Raw genomic sequence first — 26,982 nt, forward strand, 5'->3', positions numbered from 1 at the left:
TTTTTGTTTCTTATTTACAGCATCCACAGTTCTTAGTTTTTATTCTGCACGGTTGTCTGATTGTCACTGGCATGTTGTCTTTTACAACCGGTTCCTGTATTAAGACCACACATCTTTTGACAAAATGCGTGATCAGAATGTTTTGTTTTAATATCTGGTTCTCATTCATGCTTGGATTCTGCCATTTCCAGACACTATACTATCACTGATGGAATATTCTCTTCAAAAGAAAAAGCAATACTGCAAATACTTCAACATAATGCAACAGAGTGAGGAGATCATCCTAACAAAGTATAGGAACGTTCTGTCACTCTGAGAATTTACTCCTGCAGTTACCCAGGAAGCTGAGGTTTTGTGCTCAATGTTCCATGCTCAAGCTTATCCTTTAGTTTTCTCTCTCTCTGGAGCTGCTTGATTGTGAAGTCCAATTCGAGGAATATCCAAAACAAAGCTGTCACTCTGAGTGAATCCAGAGAGTGGATGTTATTGGAAGGGGAGTCCATCTCAAGTGAGAGGCACAGTCCCCTTTCACTCTGACACAGATTCACATGGCGGCACAGTGGTTTGCACTACTGCCTCATAGCGCCATAGACCCGGGTTCAATTCCCACCTCAGGGAACTGTCTGTGTGGAGTTTGCACGTTCTCCCAGTGTCTGCATGGGTTTCCTCCGGGTGCTCCGATTTCCTCCCACAGTCCAAAAATGTGCAGGTTAGGTGAATTGGCCATGCTAAATTGCCTGTAGTATTAGGTGAAGGGTTAAATGTTGGGGAATAGGTCTGGGTGGGTTGCTCTTCGGAGGGTCGGTGTGGACTTGTTGGGCCGAAGGGCCTGTTTCCACTACTGTAAGTAATCTAAACCTTCCTTACTGCGTAAGGTACTGAGCAGGAACCTGGAGTAATCTACCCCACAGACACACGAATATTGAGTGTAACTGTCACTGTTCCATTGCAGCCCAGACAGAGTCCAACTCTGGCTCCTTGATGCCAATGTATGTCCCCAGCAGGTCACAATGAGGCAAAGATATCCTGTAGAAGCCACACTGAGTGCTGAGTCCCTGAGTCTAATGACTCTATGACTGGGCCCTCTGACCTCACAATGAGAGATGACCTTAGCTCAAGTGGAGACTGGGAAATCGTCAATAGAATTTCAACCTTGAACACAGCCGGTTGAAGGAAGGGGGGGGGGGTGGGGTGCAGAATCAGCGACAAATATTCAAATAACAACAGTAGTGATGCTATAACTTCCAAGATTCACACAGTCCCTCTCGGTCTGGATCGGAGCGACTTCCCATTTGGAGTGAACTCCATTTCCTCACAATCTGAAACATATTGAAGATTAAACAGAAACTAAAGAGATGGAAACACCGTGTAAATAATGGAGAGACTGGGGTTAGTGCTCAATAATAAATATAGAAGTGTATTGAACATAATCTATATTGAATTTTTAATACTAAAGCAGCTCATAAACACTCACTTGATCCATTGCAGACTGTGCAGTTTGTACACCATGCAAAAATGAGGGGACAGAATTGTTGGTGAAGATGTTTAATGAGATGGACAACTCCATCAGTGACTGGTTTGTACTGAAAGCAAGGGCAAGTTTCTCAGCACAAAGCTCTGAGAAGGCAGCAGCACATACCCTAGGGGAGACAAAGAAAGAACAAGAACTAAAGTTTATTAACAGCAGTATTTCTGAAACAGACATAACTGGAAAATATGGGATATTCTGTTCCAGTAAAGTGAAGAGAAGCAGCAGGTGGAATGTTCCCAGGCCTGACTGACATAGATGACAATGAGAAGCCTGGGACCATTCCATCAGAACTCAAGCAGTGCCTTCCCTGACATCAAGAGCAATAAATCACAATTCCCAATGGAGCTTTTCTCTGTTTTCAGTCATGGGAATTGGCATTGCTGGCTGGGCCAGCATTTATTGCTCATTCCCAGTTGTCACCTTCAATACATGGGGATGAGCTTTTTGAATCGCCGCAGTCTAACTGTCCATTGTGGGTTGACCCACAATATCTTAGGGAGGGAATTCCAGGATTTTCACTCACTGACAGTGATATTTCCAACTCAGGATGGTGAGTGGTTTCGAGTAGAATTTTCAAGGGTAGTGCTCCTATGTATCTGCTGCACTTGTCCTTCTAGATGGAAGTGGTCACGGATTGAGAGCTACTGTCAAAGGATCTTTGATTAACTTTTCCAGCGAATCTTGTAGATAATTCACACTGCTGCTACTGAGCATCAATGATGGAGGGACTGGGGATGCATGCAGATGTGGTGTCAATCAAGTACACAAGGATATAGAAACATGTACTAGGATTTATATTTAGCTCTTAGTCCCACTTACAGAACAAACTGCTTTAGTTCTCCAACCTCAAAATGTTAAAATCAGGGTGAGTTAATATTTGAGTTAAATGCAGAAAATGTCTGCATTACCAACAGGAGAAAACTTTGAAATGTCATTACTGAGGGCCAGGTCAAAGGTTACATTAATACTTTCCTTAAATCTCATCAGATTGAATTCAAAGGAATATTTCAATTTTCTTGATTATTCTGTGCATAGTGAAGGTAACCAATTCTAAAATTAAGTAGACAGCAAAAATATTTTCAGAACTTAGTGCATCCATTAACTTAGAATACATGGGTAAAAGCATTCCCATTGGCGAAAGAATAGAGAACCAGAAAGTATTTATTTCAGGTAAGTGGTAAAAGAAGCAATGGCAACATATGGAAATTATTTTCTGCATTAAATGGCTAGAATCTGGAATGTTCTGCCTGTGGGCATGGTGAGGTCGATACAAATCAGGCATTCAAGACAGCATTGGATTATTTTCTTAAAAGCAAAACGTGTAAATTGACAGCGAGAAGGAAGACAAATAAAACTTTGCAGGTCTTTGTAAGGAAGCTGGCACCGTTTGAATGGCATTCTTTCTTACAGTGACAGGTTCAATGATGCAAATGATGTGGCTCAAATATTAATCTACAACTGTAGCCACCCAGTTGTTATGAATGAATGCCCAGTACTTCTCTCTCTCTTTCTCTCTCCCACCCCCCCACCCCTTATTGCCTGCGTTTTTCAGTTTGGTGTCAACATTTCCACTCCTGAACCTTCCAGTTTATTACTGATCAGCTTCAGAAACGTTAGTGACTGATTTGTAGTGACAGCAGAAACAAGATCATGAGCACCAGAATTTGAGAGGCCAGCATTTGACAGGCTTGGCTTTAGGGATGGAGAGAGAGGAAAGAAATGGAAAATTGAAATTAAAGTGAAGCAGACATGAAATCTGCCATGAGCACTCCAATACAAATAAACATGTTCATTTTGGAAGGAAAACAATAGATCAGTATTATTTAAATAGGGAAAAGCTGCAGAAAGCTGTAAAACAAAAACTGAAGGGAGCTTGCGCAGGAAACACAAAGCTAGCAAACAGGGATAATGTTAATGGAATGTTTGATCTAATTTCAAGTTGGTTGACATACAGGAGTCAGGAAGTCTTACTGCAGCTGCACAAGATGCTGATGAGACTACATTGGGAGTACTGTGAGCAGCTTTGCTTCCTTTCAGGAAAGATTTCATTTCATTGGATGCGGTTCAGAGAAGATTCACTTGGATGATCTATAATATGGGGAGATTGTCTTAAAAACAAAAGGTTTAACAGGCTGGGACACTATTTACTGCAATTTAGAAAAATGAGAGGTGATCTCATGGAAACATTCCAGATTCTTAATGGACCTGACAGGGTAAATACTGACAGGAGGTTTCCCCTCATGGGAAAGTCTAGAACCATAGGACAGTCTTAAATTAGCACCTCTTTATTCTAAGGCAGAGATGAGGAGAAATGTCCTCTCTGAGGGTTGTCTTTGGAATTCCATGCCATAAAGAGCTGTGGAGGCAGAATCACAGTCATCCCTCATGGTAAGAGACCCTTCAGTCCTACCAGTCCATGCCAAACATAATCCCAGACTAAACTAGCCCCATCTGCATGCTCCTGGCCCACATCCCTCCAAACATTCCTTATTCATCTACCCATCCAAATGTCTTTTAAACATTGCAATTGTACCCACATCCATCACTTCCTCAGGAAATTCATTCTACATGTGAACCACCCTCTGTGGGAAAAAAAGTTGTTCTTAAGTCTTCATAAAATATCTCTTCTCCCTGAAAAATATGCACCCGAGTCTCAAAATCCCCCATCCTTGGTGAAAAAAAACTACAAATTAATTCATTATCTTATGAAATTCTGTCAGGTCACTTCTCAACTTCCTATGATCCAGTGAAAAAATTCTAACCTTTCTTTATAACTGAAGCCTTCCATACTACGCAAAAGCCTAGTAAATCTCTTCTGAACCATCTCCAGCTTAATAATATTCTTCCTATAACTGGGCTAGCATACACAGACACATCATTCCAGCAGAGGCCTCACCAATATTCTGCACAACTTCTGAACCCCTCTACTCAAAAGGCTAAGCAATGAAGACAAGCATGTCAAACGCATTTCTAAACACCCTACGTATGATGCAAACTTCAATGATGCAGTCGGGGAATCAAGGATTATGAAGAAAGGGCAGAAAAGTGGAAATCAGCCATGATCTTATTGAATGTCAAAGGCGGCTAAAGGGGCTGAATGGCCTGTTACTACTTATGGACTCATGTCTTAATGACATACAATGTATAACATTTTACAACACTATCACTGACCATAATAATGTACAGTGTCCCTTTAATGTGGAATATTTAAAATATTTTAATTACGGTCACTGACATGAGTACTATGGAATTTATTAAACACACTGGTACTAGCAACAAGCTAATTATTGTTAATGTGTAATAGAACTATTAATGTACAAAATGATTATTATTGACAATTTTGCTGATAAGAATTGTCACAGTGTTTAATGCCATGACTACTTCTGCTGGTTAAGTACTTTGTTTCAAAATACACAATCACTAACACAAATAACGGGCAGCTTAATTAATAAGTCATTACGGGGTCTAAAAATAATGCACTGTTGTTAATGAAATAATTACTGTCAGTTGTCATCACACTGTGCCAGATATTCATTTCTTATAATCACACAATCTGGAACTTACCTCAGAATCTATATTTTACAGTTTGGAATCCCCAGAGCTACAGAAATGACCCAATTTATCATCACTTTGGGCCAGGTCCATCACTGATCAGTGTGCCGTGAGAGCAGAGATGAGGTCCTAGGTCCCAGAATCTGTCACGGACACCATTAATGCTAAATTGGATCAAACAAGGGAAATAATGGAAAGCAGGAAAGATAGCATGCATAAAATTCAGTATGGACAAGGATACTGCAACTACGTACAGTCTTTACAGAATAATGTTACTGATTGGAGTATATTTGTACGATTATCAATTCTAACAAAAGTGCACCTTATTTAACAATACCAATACTATACCATTTTTATTAATTGCAATGTACCAAATTTATCATTCTCACTGAGCACTGTGAATAAAGTATTGTTGATATTTAGAAATGCAGTGCTTTTTAATCGTTGCTGATACAGTACATTGTCTGACAATGTCAAACACAATGCCACAAAGTCTGGTACCTCCTGCAGTGTGTGCATTTTACAGTTTGTATTCCTCAGTCACACACAGTCCTTTCACTAGTACAGACACAGAATACAGGAGATTGCCCAATTCTTCTGTACCATGCACAGCCGGTTTAGGTTCAATCAATTCAGAGTTTGATTACTGGGTGGGCCTGGAAAAGCTGGCAAATATGATGCCATCTAATTTACCTCTCCACTTTTTTCCAAATTCACTTCCACTGTTTGCTATTAATGTCATTCCTGATATGCTTAAACTTGCACACATTTTATTAAGTGTACATTGTCAGACATCTAGCCATTATAAACATCTCACATTCTGTTACTTACTCCAGTCCCTGTATTCTGCAGTTCGGTTTCCTCTCAACCACAGATGTAATTTTATTTCTGAATCTTCTGGGTCATTACTCTGGAGACTAAACAAAGGTAGCGAGAAACATATACAGTCAAACCAAAACATATGCAAAGTTTGTGTCTTGAATATTACAGGAAACAAGAAAAAGTCAAATAAAATCTTCTTTGATGTAAAAATACAATTTACCAGGACAAATTGGAAGGTTCTACTGTAATTAATAAATGGCAAGTAACAATGATATTTGACTCAAGACCCATCACTGGAGATATACCTCACCCAATTTCACTTTCAATGAAATTTCAAGTTCCCAAGCCAATGGAACAGAGAAACAAGAACAAAGTGGACTGGCTGTCAATTCACTATCACTGGTTTTATGCTGTGTTGAAGTCTGATATCACGCAGAATCACAGAAGTGCAGGAAGAGACCATTTGGCCCATTGTGCCTGCACTGCCTTCTCTATGAGCATCATTACTAGTGTTAATAGCCTCCTTTTCTCCCCCCATATCATTGCACATCATTTCTAGCCAAATGATCATCAAATGCCTTGTTGAATGCCTCGATTGAACCTGCCTTCACCATATTCCCAGACAACATAGTTCATACACCAAATAGGGCTGCTAGCTCAGTGAAGATGTTTTTACCACACTTCACCTTTGCTTATTTTGCAAATTACCTCTTTTGTCATTTATTAAATACTTGGATTTTCTGCAAAGCAATAATCAATGGAGAGCCAACTGCTCAAACGTTTCCATTCCTGGATGTTATTTGGTATTTCTAGGAGTGTCGTTTAAGCCTGGCTTCTCCAGAAGTGAGACGTCTAGCATCCCTTGGACATCTTTGTTGATACGCTGTAGGTTCAAGGGAAGCAGAAGACAAAACTCATTTTGGCACGTGTGTCTGAGTGTCTGCCTGAATGAACAAGTGAATCAGCAAATGAGTGAATGGACTGCAACAGTTCGAAAATGCAGAACACTACTAATCTCCTCAGGGCAGCTAGGGATGGATGCTAAATGCTCACATCTTGTGAGTGAGTTCACAAAAGGGCAAGGTGGGCATGTGGGTGAGGTAAGTGGCTACAGTGGCAGGTTAAGAGGGTGGTGGATGCAGAGGGTGGCAGGTTCCTGAGGTTAGTCAAAACTAGTCAGTTTGGGTCAGGAGATAGTCAGTCCAAGGGCTTGTCAAGACTGATGAAGGGGTGCAGTCAGACTGAGAGTAAGTTTTGTGTGTTTGTGTTAAAGTTCACTCACATTCTTGTCCATGTTGACCTTTCTCTAACTGGTGTAAAGCTCAGTTAAAAGGAGCAGGATAAAATTATCAGAGCTTGCGATCTTCCCTGAGAAGGACCCATCAATCCCTTTCCCTTTCAGCTTCCTTCAACCACCTCTTGTGGGTCCCAGTGCCCTATTTGGACTTGATTCATTTCAGCTCATTGACACAGTCAACTGTTAAATAACAGTTCTGATCCAGAAATGAAAAAAAAAATCACTGCTCATGTGCTGTTGTAAGGGGTGTTTGTGAGGGTGCTGGGTATAAACACTGGAGCATCCCCACTTGGTGTTGGTGTAGGACGCATTGGTCTGGCTGCCTGTGTGTATTTGTTTTTGTTCCGGTCTTACTCAGCTACCTTGCTCCAGCCAGTACTTTCATTACTGTCTTTACGCCATCCCCTTCAATCAGCTGGATATGGAGCAAATTCATTGACCTATTTTCAGTTTCCACAAATGCCCTTTTTTCAATGGACCTTCTATGGTACCTTTCTCCTGTCTTCACTTTCTCCTGTCTCATTTCAGACAATTGCCTCCTTGTCAATTGCATGTATAAGCTCACAGACTCCGATGACTATCATGCTCCCCACCCCATCGCATATCCTTGTCTGTTGATACTACTGCCCATGCTAGTGCTTCAGAAATAGTGCTCAGCCCCTTCCTTACACCACTCTCTTTGTTAGTATGCTCAATAGTGAACGAAGTTATCTGAGACTACAAAGGGATCATGATCAATTGGGAAAACAGGCTGAGGAGTGGCAGATGGAGTTTATTGCATTTTTGTACAGTAAACAAGGGCAGGATTTAATCAGTTAATGGTGGAGCCCTGGGTAGTGTTTCGAGAAGAGACCTAGAGATCTATACAAATGTACCGTCACCTGTAAAATCTCTCAATCCCCCTCAGTTCACTCTAAATCCCTTATCGGAAATACTGTCCAAGATATTAATGATCACGACTGGAAAATTTGCTCTATTTCTGTTCCTTCTTTAATTCCAATCTCTGTTAAAATGAGACAACACAACCCTCCCATCTGGCAGTTCTGGCTACAGGAAGGATACTACTTTACTAGAGAAGATTCAGAAAGGATTTAAGAACCAGCATAGCATTACCTCAATACTTGGCATTCAGGAGCCAGATATTGGAATCCTTCAGAATTGTCTTGCACGTTGAGGTGGTTAATTGTGTCATAGAATTCACTGACATTCCACTATCCACCAGGAGCCAGCCTCAATCCATCAAGCTCGTTTTCCTTGCTATGGGCTTCACTGCAGAGCTTCAAATGTCCCTGGGATCTGGGGCAAAGGCAGCGACAAACTCTTGGCTGGCGAGGTGTGGGAATGTGTTAACCACCCAGTGCACAGAATCATCTCTCTCCAATAGTTCCATTAGGAAAACAGACAAGAATTACATTCCTGAACACAACCTTCCTCTTCAGAATCCTGTGAAAGCCATCTCACCAAGCTTCAGTTACACAACACAGGGGTCTTCAATCTCTCAGCCATGGTTTTTCACAACGTTGTAACTATAGTAAAAATATAGTTGGGTGATAATCTTGGGAAGTTGCTGCAGCTTCCTGTCTTGTTATGTGAAAAAGGGACTCAGTAACAGATCGAGGATCCAGTAGTACAAAACGTTGTAGACCATGGTACATAGGATCTTGTTCCCCTTCACTTGTTTGAAAACAGCGGCTGCCATCATCTGATCTTCAAAAAGCCTGTTGAAATATTCATTCCGCTCATCACCAACAAATCGCAGGATTTCAGCCCAGACATGATCTCAGCTATTTCCATTAAATGGGACAGCTGGCCACGAGCACTGAACATCCCGGGAGCAGCTTATGCTGGATTAGAGTGTACACAATGTCAGACACTGTCACACCAGCATTCAGAATCAGTGCACATGAACTGAGGGTCTACTTTTAAGACCATCAGAAAAATCGATACTGTATTTGATTTCTTACAAACCATCAAATATAAAGAGCAATCCCTCTGGGTTCTTCCAGACCTCTCCCATATCATTCCCAAAATAAGGATACTGCTCCAGCATTCCTGAGTGAATAGCATACAAATCCCGAAATTTAAAACGGAAAACAGATAAAAATTCTGGGTATATTTTCCCAGTGGCCCAATCAGTCTTTTCTACCATTGTTGTTTTTCCAGTCCCTGGGTCCCCAATCACTGCTACCACACTCCCAGATGTGGAAGTTCTCTGGGGAGAAAAAAAAACCTGCTCTTGGACAACTGATCAGTTTGTGTTTTGTCCAGTTCTCTCCAGGGATGTTTCTCTCTACACTCTTCACGGACTCAGCCTCTTACCAGATGTTCATCTTCTCTAAATGTCCAATTTCGTACATTAGCGATTAGCATTAACTCAGCATATCGATCAACCAGCTGGAAACTTGTTTCTTCGGATAGTGATCACACAGCTTTTCAGTTTGTACCTGGAGTATTTCCTTGTGTTTCTGCTGAATACCTTCACCTAGAACAAAGAGATAGCAGTTCTCAATGTTAGCTATATTATCATTACAACAATTTCCAAATACCATTTCATGACTTTGGCAATTACTATTGAATAAATTGGTGCAGATTTTATTTTCACCTTCAATAAACCTGTGAGCAGCAACTGAATCGATTAAGGAAAAAAATTTGAAAGTGGACAAGGATCAAGAACTGTTTCAATAATCAGCTGATTTCACTCTGAACTCAACATGAAGAGTTCAATGTTGGTGCTACTTTCCCTTGGATCTTTAATTAAAACCACCCACCCCATACTCCAGTTATCTCATTGTAAATCGACACATGGTCCTGACAATGCCATAGCAAATACAAGCAAGAAGCCAATTGGTTCTTCAAGCCGTGCCACTATTTAATAAGTTCATATTGAAAGAGTCATTCTCAGGTTGTCAAGGTGTGACCAGAAGGATCAGTGATTGGGGCCCTGTTCTGGGGACTGATTGTAATATTTCCAAGTTTGCAGATGACATAAAATTTCGTGAGATTGCAAATATTGAGGAAAGTGCCAAGAGGCTTCAGGTAGACTTAAATAGGCCGAGTGAATAAAGAAGAGCATGGGAGATGGAAGAGAATGTGAGTAAGTACAAGGTTGGAGGCCTGATAATGCAGACCATTTCTTAAAATGGTAAAAGTTTGAAAATATTGAGGTCTAGAAGGACCAAGATACTGTTCACAAGGTACAGTTCACAAGGTACTGAACGTTAGCATGACAGTGCACAAAACAATTCAGAAGGCAAATTTTGCGTTAGCTGTTGGTTTCCTTTGTACAGGTGAGATCTCACCTGGAGTACTGTGTACACTTCTGGTCCTCCTGCCTATTTACCTAAGAAGGAGTATAGGGATGTTCTCTAAACTGATTGCTGGGTTGGTGGGACTGTCCTATAAATTAGCGATTGAGGAGACTGGGCATGTTTTCTCTGAAGATTAGAAGAATCAACTATGTTATAATGTTCTTAAAGAGATAGACAGATTAGATGTAGAAAGCATCCACCATCCACAAGGCACAAGTCAGGAATGTTATGGAACTTGCCTCGATGAGCAACACTGAAAAAGTTTGACATGTGACAGGTCAAACCAATATCACATGTTTCACGCCATCCACCACCTTCAAAATTCACTCCCTTCACAACCAACACTGAATGGCAGTACCTTCACCATTGACAGGAAACACTGCAATAACTCATCTAGGCTCCTTAGACAGTACCTTCTAAACCTCTAACCTCTGTCATCGTGAAGGACAAGGGCATCAAATGCACGGAACCATCTGCAAGATTCCCTCCAAGTCATCCACCATGAAAGCTTGGAAGGAATTTGCTGTCATTTCACTGTTGCTCAGTCAAATTAGTGCTTGGCGACAGGAACAGTCCTCACCAAGAAGATGGAGAAACACCAAGAGGAAGAGGGACCCAACACTTGAACAGAAGACTGTTGCCACAAGCAACACATCCACACCATATGCCTGTTTATTCTCAGAGATCAGTAAACCACTCTCAACTGACACAGATCATACATTTTTCCTCTCTATGTATCATAACTAAACAGTTGATTTGCCACAAATGTAAGAAGTTAACTGAAAAGGAGTTACCAGTTCTCAATCGCTTACTCCGGCTCCTAATCTTTCCTCTCACCCACAGCACACACTCCTATTCCTATGTTTCTATATGCATCCAATCTCTAACCCTATTGAGATGCCCTCCTTCTCTCCAGTGACACAGAAAAACCACAGCACCACATCAACAGCTCTCCTTCAGATGGCTGTACATGGACAGTCATACTCAACCACTCACTACCTCGCAGCCTCCCCCTGCTCGCCAAATCTCAGCTTCTTGCCTTCACCTACCCAGGTGGCCTCCTGGCCCTCACTCACCTCTCATTGCTCCGCAGCCTCAAGCACTGCTGCACCTCACGTCCAAATCCCAGCCTGACCTAAAGAAGGGAGGTTCATATAGGCCTGATGCTTTTCCAGCCTGAGACCTTTTCTCTCCCACAGTTGCTGTTGCTACTGGGCTCACGGGTAAAAAATGGCCCGAGTGAAAGAGCAACTCCTTTCAGAATCATTCATCTGTATTTGGAATGAATGACTAATAGAGGCTATTGAGAACATCTTGGAAATGGACAGAATGATAAATAAGCAATGTTGTTCTTGGGTCTATTGGTGCAGAGGGAAGTGTCTCTACAGCTGGGACAGAAGTCTACATTTATTCCAGTCATTGGGCCAATTGATAGACAAGCTTATTCTAAATGGCCACTTCCTTCACTCATCCTGCTTAGTACCTAGCCAATTGCCTCGTGCTATGTCAACTTTTTGCTTAAGTTCAGCAGCCTTTTTCGAGAGGAGAAAACATTTTTCACTCAGAAAATACCTTGTGTCTATTCCCATTATTGTTGAAAATATCTAATTTTCTCTCTTACTCAAACCTTCACCCATGGCAGCATTACACCTTCTCAAATGATGATGCCCTGAAATAAAAAAAATTGAAAGGTTTTTGAAAATATTAAGATTACCTATTCAACTTTCCTCCACGTCAGTGCAACTACAGTTAGCTCTAGAATAGACCAGTGAGCCTGTCATGAGTCGTGGACAAGTTGTTGGGGGGGTGGGGGGGGAATCCTGAGTATTTGGATGTATTGTATTTGGAAAAGAAGGACTGATTAGGGATCGTTAACTTGGCTTTGTGCGTGCAAAATACAGTCTGACTAAGTTGATTGAGTTTTGTTGAAGAATCACAGAGCATTGATGAGGGCAGAGTAATGTACATGATCTTTGGACGTCAGTAAGATGTTCGACAAAGGTCCTCATGGTGGACTGGTTAGCAAGGATAGATCACACTGAATAGAAGGAGAATTATTTGGATACACAAATAGCTTGAAGGTAGAAGACAAAGGGCGGAGATGGAGAATTGATTGTCAGACTGGAAGCCTGTGACCAGGCGAGCCACAAGGATCAGTGCTGGATCCACTGTTTGTCATCATTTATACAAGTGACTTGGATATGAACATGGGAGGTATGGTTCTTAACTTTGCAAACACCACCAAAATTGGAGGGGCAGTGAACAGCAAAGATGGTTACCATAGAGTATGGGCCATTGGGCCAAGGGGTGGAGTTTAATTTAGATAAATGTGAGGTGCTGCATTTTGGAAAAGCAAATCAGGATGGGTCTTAATAACACTTAATGGTAAGTGTTGCTTAACAAAGAGACCTTGGAGTGCAGGTTCATAGTTCCTTGAAAGTGGAGTCACAGCTCGATAGGAGAGTGAGGAAGGACGAGTTGAACCGAGGGGTCTGTTTTCATGTATATATCATCAGGTCTCTTTGAAATCTTTCCCCTCTCAACTTGAACTAATATCTTTCGATCCCCTAAGCGAGAGAAAAGACTTTGGATATGCCCCTCATGATTTGGTAAACCTCCATAAAGGTCACCCCTGAGCCTCCAACATTTCAGCCTATCCATTTTCACCTTATAACTTAAACCTTCTAATCTCTGTGACATCCTCGTAATTATTTTTACACACTTCCAATTTAATAATATCCGCCATAAAGCAGGCAAACACAATTGTACCCAGTACTCCACATGTGCCCTTACCATTGTCTTGTACAGCTGTAACATGATGTCCCAACTCCTGTACTCAATATTCTGAATAATGAAGGCAAGCGTGCCAAATGCTTTCCTCACTAGCCAGTCTACCACTTTCAAGGAACCTCAAGGTCTACCTCTTCAACTGTAATCCCCAAGGCCCTACCATTAACTGTGTTCCTTTCTGTTTTGAGAGAGAGGCAGTACCACTGTGCTGCAATAGTGCTACTTTAGTAGCTGCTTTGAAGTGACAGACATTAAATTGCACTAGGCATTTAATGGAAATTTGCACAGAGTCTCTCACCATCGGACCATAGAACAATACAGTACAGCAATGGGGCCTTAGGCCAACTGTGCTGTATCAGACATGACACCAAATTAAACTAATCCCTTCTGCCTACCTTTGCTCCATATCTGACCAGTCCTGGCAAATTCATGTGCTTATCTTATAATCTCAAACGCTCCCATTGTATCTGCCTCTAACACCATCCCTGGCAGCATGTTACAAACGCCTACCACTCTCTAAAAACCTTTTTCCCCACATCTTCTTTGAACTTTCCCCTCACATTACATGCATGCCTCTCTGTATTAGACATTTCAATTCTGGAATAAAGATTATTACTGTCAAGCCTATCCAAACAACTAACTTTTGTAGTTGAGAGTGCAGTGCGGAAAAGCACAGCAGATCGGGCTGCAGACTTCTCTCAAGTCACCCCTCAGCCTCCAGCACTCCACAGAAAACAATCCAAGTGTTTCAAGCATCTCCTGAGAGCTCATACCCTCTAATTCAGGCAGCATCCTGGTAAACCTCTACTGCACCCACTCTAAAGCCAAATGCAACATTAACTGTGACTTAACCAAGATCTTATGAAGCTGCAACATACATCCCGAGTCTTGTTTCAATTCCCTAACCAACAACGGAAGCATGTCATATGTCTTCTTACCACCATACCCACCTGCATGGCCACCTACAGGGAACTATGGACTTCAACTCTGTACATCAGTGTACTCAATGTCCTGGCATTAACTGCATGCTTTTCATTAACAATTGATCTCCCAAAGATCAGCACCACACAATTACCCAGATTAAACTCCACCTGCCATTTCTCTGCCTACATTTTCTACTGATCTATGTTCCATTGTAGCCTTTGACAATCTTCTGCACTATCCACAATTCCAACAATGTTTTTGTTAACTGCAAAGTTACGAACCCACCCAACTACATTTTCATACAAATCATTCATATGTATCATAAACAGTACAATTCTCAGTACAGATTTGTGCAGATCACCACAGGTCGTGGACCTCTGGCCACAAAAATACTATTCCACTACTACCCTCTGCCTTCGACGGGCCAGCCAACTCTGAATCCAAGCAACCAAGTCATAGTGGATCCCATGCATCTTAATCTACTAGATGAACCTACCATGAGGGACCTTGTTAAAAAAGCCTTATTAAAAAGCATGTAAACAACATCCACTGCTCTATCCACATCAATTACCTTTGTCACCTACTCAAAAAGTTCAACCAAGTGAGTAAGACATGACCTACACACAAAACCATACTGATTGTCCCTAATTAGGCCACGCTTTTCCAAAAGCACATACATTCTAAGTATTCTCTTGAACAGCTTCCCAACCACTGATCAGAAACTCACTGGTCTATAGTTTCTTGGATTATCCCTGTCTCCCTTCTTGAACAGAAAAACAACATTTGCTACTTGCCAGTCTTCCAGGAGCTGTCCAATGGCTAGCAAGGATGCAAAGCTCATCAAGGCCTGAGCAATCTGCTCTCTTTCCTCTGAGGTAGAAACCATCAGGCTCTGGAGACTCCTTCACCTTAATGCTCATCAAGAGATCGAACACTTCTTTCTTGGTCTCAGTATGCCTTAGCATGTTTGCATTCTCCGCATTAATCTCACTATCCACCATATCCTTCTCCTGGAGAATACCAATGAATGCTCCCTCCTTTATCCTGGAGTGGTCCTACCTTCTCCCCAGTTATCCTCTTATTAATAAATGTGTAGAATACTCTTGCGATACTCTTTAACCCCAATTGCTGAAATCATTTCACAGCATCTTCTTGCTCTCTTAATTCCCTGCTTGGATTCTTTCTGCTTTTTTATATTCATCACAGGTGTGACCCAATTTTAGCTTTCTAAAACCTTCCATATGCTTCTTTTTCACCCTTGGACTAAATTCACACTCTCCCTTGTTATCCAAGGATCCCTTACATAGCCTTGCTCTTCCTCCTCCCCGGAACATGCTGTTCCCAACATTGACATCCTGCGAGCTCTATCCCAAACTTTCCTCGAACTCAAAAAATATCCATTAGCCGTCACTCTCTCTCTTTCCCATCACATAGTTAATGTTGTATCCATGTTGCCCCTCCCTGTTGTACCATGAATGACAACCTTCCTCAAGTCTGTTGCGTGGTACCTTCACGAAATTCATGTAGATTGCCCTCATCAGCACTTTGTTACTTCATCAAAAAACATCAGCAAGTTAGTTCTGCACAATTTCACCATGATTTTTCCTAACCAACCCGCCTTTATCAGCCTGACTACAAGCTTTATCCCAAATAATTGTTGCCAGAGGTTTCTCTGGAATTAAACAGACAAGACAGGATTAACTTTACAACTCTTTTTAGAAAAATAAAAGATTGCCATGCTAACAATCCTACAATCTCCTGGTACTCATCAGATTGCAGGGAAGAGTGTAATCTTCTGGCTAGTGCCCCCATAATTTCTCCTCTCACTTCATGCAAAATCCTACGATGCATCAGATCCAGTTCTGGTGTCCTGTTACATCTGATTGCAACATAAACTGGACAAGTAATTGGATTGGATCTCTTCATTGTGGGACCAGGCCATTCGGCTCAACGAGTTGACACTGATCCACCCAGCCACATCCCCTACCCAATTCCTGTAAACTTGCATATCTCATGGCTACCATACCTATAGGCCCCTGAATACTATGGGTTACTTAGCATGGCCAATTTACCTAACTTGCACATTTTTGGACTGTGGGAGGAAACTGGAGCCCCAAGCGGAAACCCACACAGACAGGGGGACAATATACGAACTCCACACAGTCGGTCAAAGGTAGAATCAAATCTGGGACCCTGGTGCTGTGAGGCAATGCTAACCATTGAGCCACCATGTCACCCGAAAGGAAAAGGTTCAGAGGGATACTTCAGCTAGTTCATCTAGTTCAGTTTAGGAAATCCGGACGGGATAGATGGATTAACCAGCATCTGCAGACCTCATTTTTTACCCGAGGATTAACCAAATAGCCTATTTGTGTGCAGTGTGACTTTGTTCTTATTCTTTCAGACTTGAAAGTGTTCAGAAGAGATTTAGAAGGATTTTGCTAGGGTTGGAGGGTTTGAGCTATGGGGAAGAATCTGAATAGGCTGGACCTGTTTTCCCTTGAGCGCCTGAGGCTGAGGATGACTTTTTAGAAGTTTAATAAAGTCATGAGGAACATAAATAGGTTAAATAGACAGGGTCTGAGGGTGGAGGAGTCCAAAACTAGAAGATAGCGGTTTAAGGACAAATGGGAAAGATTTAAAAGGGATTGAGGGGAAGCTTTTTCACGCAGAAGGTGATGCATATGTGGAATAAGCTGCCAGAGGAGGTGGCTATCATTACAACATTTAAAAATGGAAAAAATGAATACGGGTTTAGATGAATATGGACGAAGCGCTGGCAAATTGGACTAGATTAATATAGGATATCTGGTTGACATGGACGAGCCGGACCAAGGGTCTGTTTCTGAGCTGTACAATTATGACTATTGATTTCATCGAGCTCCTCCCCTCGCCGGGAATTGTGTGATCTCCTACCCAATGTGTACACAGTTAATTTGTTAACTAATATCAAAGATGTTTTCTCACCCTCATTGGAAGGATGATAATACTCAGTCCGCTCAGCCGAAACCACGCAGAAGACATTCCCAGTTCCGGGTTTAAACACCACGCGTGTGCACTTCCTGGAAGCCAGACGCCCCGCCTCCGCGCAGACTCAGATCAACAGCAGCGCCTCGAGCCTGCGCAGGATCCCTCAGGGCGGGGGTTAGCACTATCTCGGGATCCGAATGGTCAAGTAACCTGTCAATCGCCGTGGTTCCGGCCAATCCGGAGTCCGATCAGCACAGAGGGGTTGGGCCAAAGGTACCTTTGAGGAAGGATCAGAGTTGGTGCTGGAAACGCAACAGCAGCTCAGACAGCGTCCGCCTGGCATGAAAATAAACATTTCGGACAAAAGGCCTTCATCAGAATGTCCCACGCTCCTCGGCACCACTCTAACCCTCAGCATCTGCAGTAACCACCTCCACTTCTGAGGAAGAATCTCTCCACCTAAAACGTGAACTCCGCCAGATCCGCTGGGCTTTTCCACTAAGTTCTGATTGTGTGTCTGTGGGGCATTTCTGCCCTCCCTGCCTCCATCAGTCCGTCCGTCCCTGCCCGGGGAACATAAGCTGGTTGGTGTTCCCTCCCCCACAGTCTATATCCGAACATTAACAGTGTTTTTGATTTTAATACCGTCACGGGACGGATTTTTGTTTTAAACAAGCTCTCTGCGTCCAGTCCAGCCGAAATCCCAGGGAAGACTAACCAACGGCCGTCACGCGGGTCCCGGTTTGAAATGTTACGCATGCGCAAGACCCACCCTCGCGCAGTGTCGGTTAAACGGCCGCGCTTGGAAAACCTGAAGGGCGGGAATCGACTCCACCGCTGCCTCCGATTGGGTAAGGGCCCTGTCAATGTCATGGTACCGGCCAATAGGGATTGCGGTCCCGCTTGGGTGCCGCCCCCTGGAGGTGAATCCCTGGAGCTCCTGTGGGATTAAAGCAGAGATAACGGTTCCCATCCGTTCACCCTTCGACACAACTAACAGCAGGTAGGTAAAACAACCCTTCTTATTTAACTTATTGTGCAGACAATCAAAAGATTTCACTGTTTTGGAAAATCTCCCTGGACATTTATTTTTGTGAATAATAAGTGTTCAGAATAAGTGTCCTCTTGGAGAACTGGGAATGTGATCTTCCAACGTGAAGGACAGGGATTTTATTCAGTAATGGGGTGGGGGGAGGACAGCGGGGTATGGGGATGGGGAAAGGAAAGTTGGGTTGAGAATGATCAGATCAACCATGGTCTGAGTGAAAGGTGGAGCAGACTTTGGGAGTGAATCACTTCCTTCTGCTGTTCCATCTTATGACGATCCCTGTTCCATTGGGACAAGAACCTTTCACACTCAGTCCCCTCAATGTAACCGTTCACCTGTTTGGTCTAACACCATTTCATACCGTGGCTGTAGGATCCGAGGGTCAGCGTGCCCCAGGGGAGGGGAGAAGTTGAGAAGGAGAATCCTTCATGGTGTGAGAAACAGAACTCACTCACACATCAGCCTGAGACAAAGCCTTGGAAACAAGAACAATTTATTACGGCCTTGCAAGTACCGGACGCCTCTGCAATAAAGCAAAAAATGCACACGAAAGCAAAGCATGTAAGCATTCTTATTGAGTTTGCAAGTTGCGGAATCACGCCTCCCTCTTCCCATCCTATCATTAGCCGATTACCCCACTTGTTTTTTTCCTCTCTCGTTATTTTCTTATCTGGCCATCCTGCTGTCCTTGTATGTCTACATTCTTTGTTCCTTGTTTGTTACAGCTTGGTTCTTTTATGCAGTTTCTCTTATCAAACTATAAGCTGTATTGTGAAATGCCCCTACTGTTTCTTTTGTGGTCAACTATAACACTTTAAAGTTATTTCTTAGTTTAAAACTATTTTGTAAGCAAAAACCTCTATATTCGTTAAAATCTTAGCCTTAAGTATGCTGCAAGAATCCTGCGACTGTTTGAGTAGTGTTCCCCTTCCCCTCCATCTCCCCGCCAACACCCCCTCCCCCTCTTGCAGAAACTACATCTTTAATCTCCCACAATGGTAACCCCAGCTGGTTGTGGGAATTGAACCCACACTGTTGGCATCACTCTCCATTGCAAACTAACTCTCCATCCAACTGAGCTGACCAACCTCACTTCAGGGGGCACACCCTGTACAACACAATTATAGCCAGTCTTCACTTCAATTCAATAGGAACCATGAGCAAGGCCATTAGGCCTGCTCGAGCCAGAAGGGAGGCCACGGGAAGCCAGTGAAGGAAATAGTCTCTCCATGTGTCCTTCCCAAACTGTGCTGGTGGAGAGAGCACATTGGGCCCACTATTTGTTTCCCTGTGACTGGCCTGCTCCACCTTGCAGTGAGAGACTAAAGGGAGAATCAAGCGGATTTCACTTCTCACACAGAGCCTGGAAGTCTAATCCGGAAAGGCTGATTCACTCTGAAACTCTCAGACGATGGATCACTCTTCAGATCAGTCCTGTCTCATCATAGCCAAGAGCTGGAAGATTACATTGAGGACATACGACCATCCAAAATAGGAATAGAAGCAGCCAATCAGCGTCTCGAGCCTGCTCTACCATTGAATAGGATCATGACTGATTCAATGTTTGAATTGGGACCTGAAACTCTGACAATACAGTGATAGAGAGAATCAAATTATTCTGCTATGAGGAATTGTCAGACAAGAGCTGTCTCCTTGTCCTTCATTAACACAAGGAGAAATCAGTTGTGGGGTTCAGGCTGTCTCTGGGATTTATACCATAAGGGACAAGCTATGGAAAGGGTGAGTTAAAGGGGCAAAAAGATAGCAAAGGGGCTGCTGCATAGTCTAACCCCACAGATTTCACTGATTCCCTCTATCTTTACTTCCACGTTCCCAGCTGTCTCTCCCACGTCTTTCCTTCAATCTACCTCTCCATATTCTGCACACCTCCATCCTGTTCACATTGCCCTGCGAATTCCCTTCTTACATTTCTCTGCTTGGTTGTCACCTCACCATTTTTTTTAAAGGAATGCTTAATCGTTCAATATTTCCAAAATCAATATCTTTGTTCATCTCTCTGCATCTTTGTCTCAGCTCTGTAGGATCTTACTGTTCTTGTCTGTAGACCATTTTATCTGCATTGCAGTGGCACACCCACTCTCTCAGCTCTACCTCTCTGTTTTTTGCAAATATCTGTCTGTTCCTATCCTATGCCTGTCCCTGGGATTTCTCTCCATCTTCCCTACTTTCTTTCTTTTCCTGCGTTTTCCATCCCTCTATCCCCACTTTCTTCCCATACCTGCTGACATTCTGTTTCGTCCCGAAGGATTTCACTCTCTATCTCGCGATCTCCGTCTACCTTTCTCTCACTCCCTCCCTTTCTCTGTCCTTCCATCGTTTTCTCCTTGCATTTTAGATTAGATTCCATTCTCTACATTGTGGCAATAGACCCTTTGGCCCAACAAGTCATCACCAACCCCGGAGAGTAACCCACCCAAACCCATTTCCCTCTAACTAATGCAACAAACCTTATGGGTAATTTAGCATGGCCAACTCACCTGACCTGCCCATCTTTGGATTGTAGGAGGAAAGCCATGCAGACACAGGGAGAATATGCAAACTCCACACAGAAAGTCGCCTGAGGCTAGAATCTAACCTGGGTCTCACATAATGTGAGGCAGCTGTGATAACCACTGAGCCACCATGCCGCCTTCACTTTTTTTTCCTCCATGAGCCCTCTGCTCTGTCCCAGTGACTGGGGAGGCAGCATTGGGAAATCTTGGACTCAGTGACACAGGGTACTATACAGTTATAGAGTCATTGAGATGTACAGCATGGAAACAGACCCTTTGGTCCAATTCATCCATGCCATCCAAATATCCAAACCTCATCTAGTCCCATTTGAGAGTACTGGCCCATATCCCACTAAACCCTTCCTATTCATATACCCATTTAGATGCATTTTAAATGTACCAGCTTTGACTACGTTCTCTGGCAGCTCATTCCATACACGTGTAATCGTATGCGTGAAAAAGTTGCCCCTTAGGTCCCTTTTCTATCTTTTCCGCTCTCACTCTAAACCTATGCTCGCTCGTTCTGGACTCCCCAACCCCAGATAGAAAACTTTCTCTATTTATCCTATCCATGCCCCTCATGACTTCATAAACTTCTGTAAGGTCACCTTTCAGTCTATGATGCTTCAGAGAAAACATCACCTGTCTGTTCAGCCTCTCCCGCTAGCTCAAACTCTCCAACCATGGCTAAATCCTTGTCCATCTTTTCTGAACCCTTTCAAGTTTCACAACATCCTTCCGACAGGAAGGAGACCAGAATTGCAGATGATATTCGAAAAATGGCCTAATCAATGTCCTGTACAGCTGTAACATAACCTCCCAATTCCTATACTCAATACTAACTAAAAAAAGGAAAGCATTCTTCACTATCCTATCTCACTGCAACTTTACTTTCAAGGAACTATGAACCTGCACTCCAAGGTCTCTTTATTGAGCAACACTCCCTAGGTCCTTACCATTAAGTGTATAAATCTTGCTATGATTTGCTTTTCCAAAATGCAGCACCTCACATTTATGTAAATTAAACTCCTTTTCCCAGCACTCAACCCATTGGCCCATTTGAACATGATCCCGTTGTACTCTGAGTTTACCTTCTTCACTGTCCATTACACCTCCAATTTTTGTTTCATTTGCAAACTTACTAACTGTCCCCCCTCCTATGTTTACATACAAATCATTTATAAAAAATGACAAAAAGTAGTGGACCCAGTACCGACCCATGTGACATCCACTAGTCACAGGTCTCCAGTCTGAAAAGCAAACCTCCACCAACAACCTCTTTATTCTACGTTCGAGCCAGTTCTGTATCCAAATGATTAGTTCTCACTGTATTACATGAGATCTAACCTTGCTCATCAGCTTCCCATGGGGAGCCTGTTGAGCGCCTTACAGAAGTACATATAGATCATGTCCATCACTCTGTCCTCATCAATCCTCTTTGTTACTTCAATAAACTCTATCGAGTTCATGAGACATGATTTCCTATGCACAAAGCCATGCCGACTATCCCTAATCAGTCCTTGCCTTTATGCATGGTTTCAGGACAACATCTTGCCCAGTGATGTTTCTATAGGACACTTGAGTGCAATAACAAACTTGTTTTCCCCAAGGCAGGGTAGTTCAAACTCAGACACAGGCTCAAGTTGAAATGAAAAAGATTTATAAGGAACTGAAGGGGCAGCTCTGTCATGCAGAGGATGGTGTGTGTATTGAACAAGCTACCAGAGGGAATGATGGAGGCAGATACAAATGACATTTAAAAGGCATCTGGATGGGAATACGAACAGGATAGATTCGGAGGGACATAGGCCAAGTGCTGGCCAATAGGACAAGATTAATTTAGGATATCTGGTCGCCATGGGCGAGTTAGATCAAAGGGTCTGTTCCTGAGCTGTACAAATATGACTCTATGACAAATATGGAGACATGCTGATACATTTCCAGGCAGAAGCAAACCTGAGGTGAGAATGCGTGTGAGAAACTATCGAGAGAGCTGGGAACAATGGAATAGTGAGTATTATCCCTTCAATCTGACCATGTCTTAACTCCTTTTTGTGTCTGTTGGAGTTTACGTTGTCTCTCTCAATTTCTGTCCTTCTTTCTCCCAGTCTCTTGTCCTTTCTCCCACCCTGTCGATCGTTCTCTCTCTCTCCGTCTCTATCTGTCTTTCTCTCTCTCCTTCTCTTTGTCTGTCCTTCTCTCTCTGACCCTGTTTCTCCATCCTCTCACTCTTTCTCTTTGTGTCATTTCTCCCTGTCTGTCTTTTTCTCACACTCTCCCTTTCTCGCTGTCTCTTCTTTATCTGTGTGTATCTCCATATCAGTATCTCTGTGCAATGCTGTCTCTGTTGTCTTGGGACTGAATCCTGTTTGTCCTCACTTTTTCTCTGTCTATCCACCTTGAGTTTAAAATGATAAAATGCCACCCTCCACTGGACATTCCACATCACTTCGCAAACAGCAGATTTTGTTTGGGAGAAAATATCAAAGTCTGTGTTCTCTGACATTGCAAAATAAAAACTGAAAGTATTGCCGATGTTATAAATCAGAAGCAAAAAGAGAAGGTGCTGGAAAAGCTCAGCAAGTCTGGCAGCATTTGTGAAGAAAACTCAATAGTTAACCTTTCAGGTCTGGTGCACTCTTTTTAATGTCAGGAATATTGTGCAAAGACAAATCATTTCCACATTGCAGAGGGAGCACAACATTTCTCCATATATGCATGTTCCACAACAAGGGACCTCAAGCCCAATTGTAACCCTCTGTATACCAGCCTTGCGTGTATGTCTCCGTGTTTGTCTCTGAGTGTATTTCTTTATTGTTTGTGCTGATTGTTTGGATGGTGCTGTGACCTGATGCTCTCCCTCTCTCCATCTCTGACTGAATCCTTGAGAGTTTTCACCCTCCAACACCCATGTGCAGTGGTGTGGGGCTGCCAGCAGAGGGCATATCACTTTCAACACAAGGGAGTATTGTTGCGCTATTTTCACTCTTCACCACATGACAGGAAATTTCCGATAAGACTACATTGGAGTAACAGCTCATTGGAATTGGGAAGTTTGATGCTGAAAAATAGAGAGCCCAGACACTCATATATTCGGGAAGTAGGTGACGATAATTTCATGTAATTGGCTGCCACAATTTCCTAAGTTGAAACAGTTGATATAACTGTTTGTGACATAAGCATTGGATCTGATGTTATGTTACTGAGAAGTGAGACCATGTATTTAATAGTGAAACATTTTCTGATTAACTATTCTATTTAATTTTATCAGAACACTCAGAAGAATTTGATTTTAAAGGAGACTTACGGAGGGTTCCATGCTGAGAGGAATTATTTAGCAGGAAATTCCATTTCTTAAGCACAATCCAAAGGAATTGTCCATGATGGAGAATCCACAGGTTTCCAAGTTAAACTCTCTCCTTGCACTGGTATAAGGATTCTGTGTCGGGATGTGATTAAATATCCTGCACTTGCCTGGATTAGTGCAGCTACAACAAACACTCGAAGCTTGACACCAGCCTGTTTGATTGACACCACATCCACAAACATTCATTCCTTCCAACACCGACTATCAATAGCAGTAGTGTACCATCTGCATGATGCACTGCAGAGACTCACCCAAGTTCTTCAGTCAGCACCTTCCAAACCCACAACCATTTCCATCTAGAAGTGCAGGTGCAGCAGATACGTGGGAGCACCACCCATTGCAAGTTTCCTTCCAACCCTCTCACCCTCTTGACTTGGAAATATATTACGTCGTCTTTTGTGTTGCTGCATCAAAATCTTGGAATTCCCTCCCTAACAACGTTGTGGGTCTATGTACAGTCCATGGGCTACAGCAATTCAAGAAGGCAGCTCAGTGCTACGTTCTCAAAAAGCAGCTAGTGATGGGTAATAAATGCTGGGCCCAGCCAGTGATACTGACATCCCACAAATGAATTAAAAATACTAATTTCATAGTCTGGAAACAATGGCATCCTCCTGTGGGCTACACTGAGGTGTTGTATTTGTTCATAATGTAAGGAATTCATGGATTCAGTTATTTTACTGCATTTCTGAAATTTGCTGCATACCTAAACAACAATGTGTTTGTGCAACAACTTAGGTTTTGCAGCATGAAACCAACTGCACTGAAGTCATATGGAATAGGTAGGTAATCATCCAGATTAAATCCATGAATGACAAAACGTAAGAAATATAAAACGTTGATTGAACACAGGAAGACAGAGCTCTCAGATTTGTTGAAGAGCAAAATCACAGACATCCGTCAGCTTTCCATCTCTGGATCCCTGCGATCCTGTCCTTGTTCTCACCGTTCAGCCTCTTCTGAACTTGAGTGGTCACTAAAACGTGTCTGATTGTCAGAGCATTGCGCAGCAGAATTAAAGCGAATTAAAGAGGTTAAGACCATATGAAGACAATCTAATGCCACCCACCAAGTCTCAATAAAGTAGCTTGATTTTGTGTGGGGGAGGTTGGGTAAATCGAGAGGTTAGGGTATGGAATGTGTTGCCTGAGAGTGTAGCAAAAGCAGAGTGAATTAGAACGTTGAACATTACAGAGCAGTACAGGCCCTTCGGATCTCAAAGTTGCACCACCGGCATACTAATCTGAAGCCCATCCCACCTACACTCTTCCATGTACGTCCATTTGCCTGTCCAATGACGACTTAAATGCACTTAAACTTGGCGAAGCATTCCATACCCTTGCTACTGTCTGACTAAAGAAACTACCTCTGATATCTGTCTGATAACTATCTCCCCTCACTTTAAAGTTGTGTCCCCTCGAGTTTGCCGTCCCCCTACTTGGAAAAAGGCTCTTCCTGTCCACCCTATCTAACCCGCTGATTATCTTGTATGTCTCTACTACGTCACCTCTCATCCTTCCATCTAACGAGAACAGCTTCAAGGCCCTCAGCCTTTCCTCGTAAGACATTGTCTCCATACCAGGCAACGTCCGAGTAAATCTCCTCTGCACCCTTTCCAAAAATTCCACATCCTTCTTAAAATGCGGTGACCAGAACTGTACACAATACTCCAATTGTTGCCGTACCAGAGCTTTGTACATCTGCGGCATAACCTCCTGGTTCTGGAACTCAATCCCTCTATTAAAGACCAAAACACTGTATGCCTTTTAACAATCCTGTCAATCTGCGTGGCAACTTTCAGGGATCTGTGTACATGGACACTGAGATCTCTCTGCTCATCTGCACTCCCAAGAATCCTACCATTAGCTCAGTACTTTGCATTTCGATTACTCCGTCCAAAGTGTATCACCAACACTTGTCCACATTAAACTACATTTGCCAGCTCTCAGCCCAGCTCTGCATCCGATCTATGTCTCTCTGCAACCTACTACATCCTTCGTCACTATCCACAACTCCACTGACCTTAGTGTCGTCCTGAAAGTTACTAACACACCCTTCTAAGCCCTCTTCCAGGTTGTTTATAAAAATGACAAACAGCAGTGGACCCACCACCGACCCTTGTGGTATACCGCCAGTAATTGGACACCAAGATGAACATGTTCCATCAATGACAACCCTCTGTTTTCTTTCAGCAAGCCAATTATTGATCCAAACTGCTATGTCTCCCACAATCCCATTCCTCTGCATTTGTATAATAGCCTACTGTGGGGAACCTTATTGAACGCCTTGCTGAAATCCATATACACCACATCAACCGGTTTACTCCCATCTACCTGTTTGGTCACTTTGTCAAAAAACTCAATGAGATTCATTAGGCACGACCTACTCTTCACAAAACCGTGCTGACTGTCCCTGATCAGATTATTCTTTTCTAGATGGTTATAAATCCTATCTCTTATAACCTTTTCCAACACTTTACCAACAACTGAAGGGAGACTCACTGGTCTGTAATTACCAGGGTTGTCTCTACTTCCCTTTTTGAACAAGGGAATCATATTTGCTATCCTCCAGTGCTCAGACACTATTCCTGTAGATAATGATGATTTGAAGATCAATGCCAAAGGCTCGACAATCTCTTCCCTTGCTTCCCAGAGGATCCTAGGATAGATCCCATCCAGCCCAGGGGACTTGTCTATTTTCACACTGTGGAGTACTTCTAATACCTTTTCCTTGTGAACCTCAATCTCTTCTATTCTGGATGCAATATCTCTGTATCTTGCTCACCAACAATTTCATTTTCTATAGTGAACACTGTGGAAAAAATATTTATTTAGTGCTTCCCCTATCTGCTCTGACTCCA

General features: G+C 42.7%; 2 long non-coding RNA genes across 9 annotated transcripts; one reads left to right on the forward strand and one right to left on the reverse strand.

Annotated features, from left to right (window-relative positions):
• On the reverse strand, window positions 1-17,937 carry LOC132805665 (uncharacterized). 5 transcript variants are annotated; one of them, XR_009640931.1, is made up of 7 exons: window positions 17,192-17,937; window positions 8,316-9,684; window positions 6,614-6,788; window positions 5,915-6,000; window positions 5,096-5,247; window positions 1,475-1,640; window positions 1-1,319 (listed from the first exon to the last, which is right to left on the reverse strand). It is a non-coding gene; the product is annotated as an uncharacterized LOC132805665 (long non-coding RNA). The 5 variants fall into 5 exon arrangements; XR_009640933.1 differs by lacking the exon at window positions 6,614-6,788 and adding an exon at window positions 12,083-12,179 and having other exon boundaries at window positions 17,192-17,936; XR_009640932.1 differs by lacking the exon at window positions 6,614-6,788 and having other exon boundaries at window positions 8,316-8,920; window positions 9,522-9,684; window positions 17,192-17,932.
• Window positions 17,451-24,969, forward strand: LOC132805666 (uncharacterized). 4 transcript variants are annotated; one of them, XR_009640937.1, is made up of 4 exons: window positions 17,451-18,197; window positions 18,615-18,803; window positions 22,700-22,765; window positions 24,027-24,969. It is a non-coding gene; the product is annotated as an uncharacterized LOC132805666 (long non-coding RNA). The 4 variants fall into 4 exon arrangements; XR_009640935.1 differs by lacking the exon at window positions 24,027-24,969 and adding an exon at window positions 23,647-23,845; XR_009640938.1 differs by lacking the exon at window positions 24,027-24,969 and adding an exon at window positions 23,759-23,845.
• Window positions 24,970-26,982: the final 2,013 nt, after the last annotated feature.

The sequence above is a fragment of the Hemiscyllium ocellatum genome, chromosome 51 (genome assembly GCF_020745735.1).
Source record: "Hemiscyllium ocellatum isolate sHemOce1 chromosome 51, sHemOce1.pat.X.cur, whole genome shotgun sequence".
Lineage (NCBI taxonomy): Eukaryota > Metazoa > Chordata > Chondrichthyes > Orectolobiformes > Hemiscylliidae > Hemiscyllium > Hemiscyllium ocellatum.